The sequence below is a fragment of the Hordeum vulgare genome, chromosome 6H (assembly GCF_904849725.1).
Source record: "Hordeum vulgare subsp. vulgare chromosome 6H, MorexV3_pseudomolecules_assembly, whole genome shotgun sequence".
Taxonomy (NCBI): domain Eukaryota; kingdom Viridiplantae; phylum Streptophyta; class Magnoliopsida; order Poales; family Poaceae; genus Hordeum; species Hordeum vulgare.
Genome location: NC_058523.1, coordinates 305,132,763 through 305,140,513, shown reverse-complemented (window position 1 = coordinate 305,140,513; position 7,751 = coordinate 305,132,763).

The following is a 7,751-nucleotide window of genomic DNA, read 5'->3' as shown; positions in this document are numbered from 1 at the left end:
ACTTATATCTTTTGATAGACAATTCAGCTCACATGTGCTTCACTTATATCTTTTGAGCTAGATACTTTTTCTCTATGTGCGTCACTTATATCTTTTAGAGCACAGCGGTGTGTGGCTTGGTAGTTGATCTATGCTTTGAAAGTAGTCTCAAAAGGGGTAGTTATCCAAAGGGATACGAAAACTTCCACCTTCATGTGCATTGAATAGTTAGAGAAGTTTGATTCATCTCAATTAGTTTTGAGTTGTGGTTATTATAATATTGAAGTTATGCTAGTAAGGGTGTTGTGGATCTAGAAATACTTGTGTTGAAGTTAGTGATTCCCGTAGCATGCACGTATGGTGAACCGCTATGTGATGAAATCTGAGCATGATTAGTCTGTCGATTGTCATCCTTTGCATGGCGGTCGGGATCGCGCGATGGTTTATACCTACCAACCCTTCCCCTAGGAGTATGTGTTGAATGCTTTGTTTCGATTACTAATAAAACTTTTGCAACAAGTATATGAGTTCTTCATGACTAATGTTGAGTCCATGGTTTAGATGCATTTTCACCTTCCACCATCACTATCTTCTTAGTGCCGTGCAACTTTCGCCAGTGCACAAAACCCACCACTAGCCTCCCTCAAAACAGCCACCATACCTACCTATTATGGCCTTTTCAAAGTCATTCCGAGATATATTGCCATGCAACTACCACCAAGACATGTGCCACCACGTCTACATTGCCATTGCATGATCGTAAGATAGCTAGCATGATGTTTCCGTTAATGTCTATGCCATGCTAGATCATTGTCACGGTACACTACCGAAGGCATTCCATATAAAGTCATCGTTGCTCTAAGTTTTGAGTTGAAAGTGTGATGATCATTGTTAATGGAGCATTGTCCCATGTGAGGAAATAAAATAGGTCAAAGATGCCCACCAAAAAAAGAGAGGCCAAAGAGCCCACCAAAAAAAGAGAGAAAAAGAGAGAAGGGACAATGCTACCACTTTTCCACACTTGTGCATATTAAGCACCATGATCTTCATGATTGAGAGTCTCTCGTTTTGTCACCACCATATAGCTAGTGGGAAATTTTCATTATATAACTTGGCTTGTATATTCCAATGATAGGCTTCCTCAAAATTGCCTTAGGTCTTCGTGAGCAAGCAAGTTGGATGCACACCCACTAATTTTCTTTAAGAGGTTTCACTTACTCTTAGCTCTAGTGCATCATTTGTATGGCAATCCCTACTCATTCACATTGATCTATTGATGAGCATCTCCACAGCTCATTGATATGCCTAGTTAATGTGACTATCTTCTCCTTTTTTTGTCTTGCAACCTCCACCACACTCCACACCATCTATAGTGCTATAACCATGGCTCACGCTCATGTATTGCGTGAGAGTTGAAAAGGTTTGAGAAAGTAAAGGTGTGAAACAATTACTTGGCCAATACCGGGGTTGTGCATGATTTAAATTCGTTGTGCAATGATGATAGAGCATAGCCAGACTATATGCTTTTGTAGGGATAACATTATTTTGGCCTTGTTATTTTGAAAGTTCATGATTACCTTGCTAGTTTGCTTGAATTATTATTGTTTCCATGTCAATAGCAAACTATTATTTTGAATCTTATGGATCTGAACATTCACGTCACATAGGAGGAGTTACAAAGGACATCTATCCTATGTAGCATGAAAGCATAAAAAATTCATTCTTTATCACTTCCCTACTCGAGGACGAGCATGAGTTAAGCTTGGGATGCTTGATACGTCTCAAACGTATCTATAATTTTTGATGGTTTCATGCTGTTATCTTGTCATCTTTGGATGTTTTATGTACCTTTTATATCTTTTTTGGGACTAACTTATCAATTCAGTGCCAAGTGCCAGTTCCAGTTTTTTCTGTGTTTTGGCTCTTTTCAGATCTGATTTTGGAATGGAGTCCAAACGGAATAAAATCCCCGAAATGATTTTTTTCCGAACGGAAGAAGATTAGGGGGCCTGTGGGCCAAGCCAGGAGGGCTACAGGGAGCCCACAAGCCCCCACTCCGCCACCAGGGGGAGGCGGCGGTGGGCAAGCTTGTGGCCTCGTTGGTGCCCCCTGACCTAGATCTTGCGCCTATATATTTCCTAAAAATTAGAAAAAATCAGGGGAGTCTTGAAAATACTTTTCCGCCATCGCAAGCTTCCGTTTCCGTGAGATCTCATCTGGAGACCCTTCCCGGCGCCCTGCCGGAGGGGACTTTGGAGTTGGAGGGCTTCTTCATCATCATCATCACCCCTCCAATGACTCGTGAGTAGTTCACTTCATACCTACGGGTCTGTAGTTAGTAGCTAGATGGCTTCTTCTCTCTCTTGGATCTTCAATACAAAGTTCTCCATGATCTTCATGGAGATCTATCCGATGTAATCTTCTTTGGCAGTATGTTTATCGAGATCCGATGAATTGTGGATTTGTGATCAGATTATCTATGATATATATTTGAGTCTTTGCTGATTTCTTATATGCATGATTTGATATCCTTGTAAGTCTCTCCGAGTCTTGGGTTTTGTTTGGCCAACTAGATCTACGATTCTTGCAATGGGAGAAGTGCTTGGTTTTGGGTTCTTACCATGTGGTGACCTTTCCCAGTGACAGTAGGGGCAGCAAGGCACAGATTGAGTAGTTGCCATCAAGGGTAACAAGGTGGGCTCTGTCGTTGATATGAGATTGTCCATCTACATCATGTCATCTTGCTTAAGGAATTACTCTGTTCTTTTGGGCTTAATACACTAGATGCATGCTGGATAGCGGTCGACGTGTGGAGTAATAGTAGTAGATGCAGAAAGTATCGGTCTACTTGTTTTGGACGTGATGCCTATAGATATAATCATTGCCATAGATGACGTCACGACTTTGCGCGGTTCTATCAATTGCTCGACAGTAATTTGTTCACCCACCATCTACTTGCTTTCATGAGAGAAGCCAGTAGTAAACACTACGGCCCCCGGGTCTATTCACATATATCGTTTACACCTCCGCTTTTACTTTGCTTTGTTACTTTGTTGCTTTCAGTTCTCACTTTGCGAACAATCTATAAGGGATTGACAACCCCTTCATAGCGTTGGGAGCAGGTTCTTTGTGTTTGTGCAGGCACTTGTGATACTCCTTCACTGGATCGATACCTTGGTTCTCAAAACTGAGGAAAATACTTACCACCGCTGCGCTACATCACCCTTTCCGCTTCGAGGGAACACCAACGCAAGGCTCCAAGGCCACGAGGAAATCCTTTGCATATTTTCCTAGGAAGTCCCTAAAGGAGTAGCCGTAGCAGAAGGATTCCTGGTGCCGTTGCTGAGGAGAATCAAGACAAGAACAGTCTCCCGTCAGCACGTGTTTCTGGCACCGTTGGAAGGTCTTTTGTTGCAGTAGCATCCATAAGCAGTGACAATCACCCTATTAAGACTCGCTTTCGCTATGACTCCGGTGGATTCCGTTCCCTTAACCAAGCCACTGCCTATGAGTCGCCGGCTCATTCTTCAACATGCTGCGGTCAGAGATCACTTTCCCCTCCCACTGCTTGGGAGCTCAGCACGGTTTCACGTTCTATTTCACTACCAACTGGGGGTTCTTTTCACCTTTCCCTCACCGTAGTACTTCGCTATCGGTCACCTAGGAGTATTTAGCCTTGCAAGGTGGTCCTTGCTGATTCACACAGGATTCCACATGCCCCATGCTACATGGGTTAGAGCATAAGCTAGTGATGCTTTCGGCTACTGGACTTTAGCCATCTAGGGTGCGACACTCAACCGCTTCGCCTAACAGCACAACACTTGTATTACTCTCCCACAACCCCATTTTCACGGTTTAGGCTGTTCCCATTTCGCTCGCCGCTACTACAGGAATCACTTTTGCTTTCTTGTCCTCTGGCTACTAAGATGTTTCAGGTCGCCAGGTTGTCTCTTGCCTGCTCATGGATTCAGCAGGCAGTTTAAAAGGTTGACCTATTTGGGAATCTCCAGATCTATGCTTAGTTTCAACTCCCCGAAGCATTTCGTCGCTTGCTATGCCCTTCCTCGTCTCTGGGTGCCTAGGTATCCACCGCAAGCCTTTCCTCTTTTTAACCTCGCCATTAACATTAAGGCTATGCCATCCTAAGGTGCTACTAAATGGAAGGATCTTATCAACGTCCATGAATGTTGGCACTAGTCCTACATTTTTTTCTGTGTGGACCGAGGAGAAAGGGGGCTTAGTAGGAAGAGGATTGTACCATGAGAGAAGCACGGAGGTCAACCCGCTTCCAATATGGAAAATGGATTCTGGCAATGCAATGGAGTTGGGTCGTCATATCGATCCGAAGGAATCGGTCTTTCTACAGAGGTCAATCTTTGCCTATTAGGCAAGAGGATAACAAGTTCTAAATTCGGTCTCCGTAGGACATGGATTTCTATTACTATGAAATTCATAAATGAAAACGAAGTAGTTAATGGGAGGGCTACCGTTATCCTTTTTCTTGTATGTGTTCTAAGAGAAGTAATTTGTCCTCGTGTTTTGAGGTCTCAAGAAAAGGGTGTGGAAACAGATAGAATCTCTTGAATTGAAATTGAAAAGAAATGTAGCCCCAGTTCCTTCGGAAATGGTAAGATCTTTGGCGCAAGAAGAAGGGGTGACCCATATCATCTTGATATGGAAGTGGAAATTACTAGAAGGGGTGATTCACTACTTATGGTCCGACACACCAAAAATATCTAGAAGTGGAAATCTTGAAAGAAAGCATGAACACTTGCCATCTGCCTTAACCTACATGCATTATTACTGGGAAGCGTCCTAATTCGCATGTTCGTCACCACGAATTATTCTCCATATTCTTGCTCTTCCGTGCGTAGACAATTAAATAACAAGTGGCAAGCCAGTGAGTACTTTGAATGTACTCGCAAGCAACCCATGTTGTGGAACAAGGCAATAGCAATGCATGATATATCATTAATAGGTAATTTGTGGAAAGAAGATTTTCAAGTGCAATGCCATGCTCAATTTCTTGTGAGGGCATGCATCATGACGTAAACGATAGCCATATGAACATGTTATAGATATCAATATCAACTGAGGGTCAAACATCCCATGTCCACCCATCATGCCAAGTCGTTTGACATAGCTCATGAATCATACCATCTTTCTCACACAATCACCTTTCTCACACACGTACACTTGGTTTATGCAAAAACTTCTAGACGTAGCTTAAGCAGCACCATCCAATTGTCCTTGATCATGGACACGGCTATTCGAAAAGTTTTATGCTCTGCAGAGGTTGCGTGCTCTACCCACAAGACTCGGAGAACTTCCGTGTCATCCACGACTCGCGGTAGAGTACATACCCGAGGTAAGCACCCGAACAATGCCTTTCCCATGGCGATATTGAACAAAGAGTCCACTCGTTAGCCCAAGTATTCGTGATGTACATCATACAAGCATTGCTCAAGATCGTACCATCCCCAAGTGTCGGTGCACTAGAGACTGGGGTCCCTTGTGCCCGAAACTCGTGCACGGGCACCGCCGACGCACCTGGCAGCAGTGCACATGGAAGAATGGCAGGAAGGCAAACTAAGACCCACCGAGGCCACGCCCTCCCTTCTCTCCGAGGGCGTGGAGTACGAGGGCTCCAGATGCAAGGCCCCGGCAACCCCTCCTTGCCGGGTAGATTTGCAAGGCCCTGGCAAGCCCTCTATGCCGAGAAGACTCCCGAAGACTAGCAATCATTATTAAGCGAAGAACATGCCCATCCCAGAGCTTATGGGCACGGTCAAAGCTCTTCCACGTGTGGCCGAGGAACAGGAGCCGAGGCCCCTGTTGCTCCATGGTCTCCGGGACCGCACCGGTGCTGCAGCCATGCACCCGAACCCACAACATCAGGGGCTTCTCTTCGCTCATCACCTTGGCGAAGGCGATGGGGAGTTGAAGCCGGGTCCTGATACGACCTTGAAGTTTGAAAAGAAACTCCAACAAAGTCCTTTCAACACGAGTACCCGCAGGAACAAGCCTGGGAGAAGACGGAGGTTTTGGAGTAGCACTCCACCTTCCCCGGCCATGACCTCCGCCGCGACCATGAACCCTCACCCCTCCGCCAACTCGGGCGCTCGTGCCGCCCTCCGCAGCTGCGATCCTTGAAGCTGCGACATGATCCGAATGGGATCCCCTTGCCGCCTTGGCAGCCGATGGTGGCTGCCCTCGTCCCCTAGTCGTGGTTAGGGGTGAGTGCCACCTGGAACTACAGAAGACTCCGTGGATGAATGCCAGGGGTGCTGAATGTTTCAGGAGTTGGATGGATGAGCAAAAACCCCTCACAAACTTCCTAATTTATAGGTCGAGGCGCGGGAGCTAGGTCTCCTCACTCCATAAACCGCCGCCCTCTCTCCCAATCACCAATGCATGCGGGGGTGGGCCCTACCATGACTGTGGCCTTTAAGGCCACGACTGCTACTTGCCTGACCGTTATTGCACATGCCTCATGCGTGGCAGTAACGTGTCGGGAGGTGGGGACGCCACTGTGCTCACACTTCTCCACCTCGCGTGCTCGATGCGCGACGTGGGAAAGTGCCGCTCGCAACGGATCCAAAGCTACAGAGTGCTCTACCATGGAAGCCCGTGCACTATTTTGGGCTTGTCCGAGTAACGCCCCACCCGTGTGCGTGGCCCAGGCCCGGGGGCTCCTGTCGGTGCACTAGAGACTGGGGTCCCTTGTGCCCCAAACATGTGCACGGGCACCGGTGACGCACCTGGCAGCAGTGCATAGGGAAGAATGGCAGGAAGGAAAACCAAGACCCACCGATGCCACGCCCTCCCCTCTCTTTGAGGGCGTGGAGTACGAGGGCTCTAGATGCAAGGCCTCGACAAGCCCTCCTTGCCGGGAATATTCGCAAGGCCCCGACAAGCCCTCTTTGCCGGGAAGACTCCCGAAGACTAGCAAAAGCCCGACAAGCCTCCCTTGCCGGGAAGACTCGCAAAGACTGGCGAACCCCTCGGCAAGCTCTCCTTGCCGGGAAAGTGTTCAAGCCCCCGGCAAGCCGTCCTTGCCGGGAAGATAACCAAGTCATCCGACAAGGACGCCAGGCTAGCAAGCCCCTTCCGCTCGCCAGGTGTCATCATGCGTTTCTACCACAATCCGATCACTCTAGCGCATCCTTCATGCGCCAGCACAAGACCGAAGTGTCGATTCACCTGGGTACGTGTCGCGACCACCTCGCTGTAGGTCAGGGGTCAGACAAGGCATTTACTGCCCCTGACCCCACCGTAGAAGAAGAGCGGTGAACACTATTCACCATGCAACCCGTGAGCACACTGTTGGTGACCCCTTTGCCTATAAAAGGAGGCCCAAAGCTCATTCTCGGGGGGTTTTGGACTTTTTTGAATTTGAGACTCCCTAATCACCAGCTAAGTTACTATAGCAAATCACCCTACACTGAACACCCAATACAAACTAAGCAGGAGTAGGGTTTTATGCGCCAAGCGGCCCAAACCTGGGTAAATGACCTTGCCGGTGTGGACTGCTAGCTCCTCTCTCGATGCCACCTCTCTCTTCCCCTGCCGAACAATCAAGGGACTCTTCGAGCTTCCCATAGGTTTTGATTTCCCCGACACCAAGGGACACAACGGTGTGCCCGGTGTCTGTAAAAACAGCTCATGGTCGCCCTACCAAGCACGACCCTATATCGAGAGGGTAATTGTGGCCGTCCCACCACTAGTAATGCAGGCTCTATGCTAGCATCGACCAAGGGAATCAACAAAGC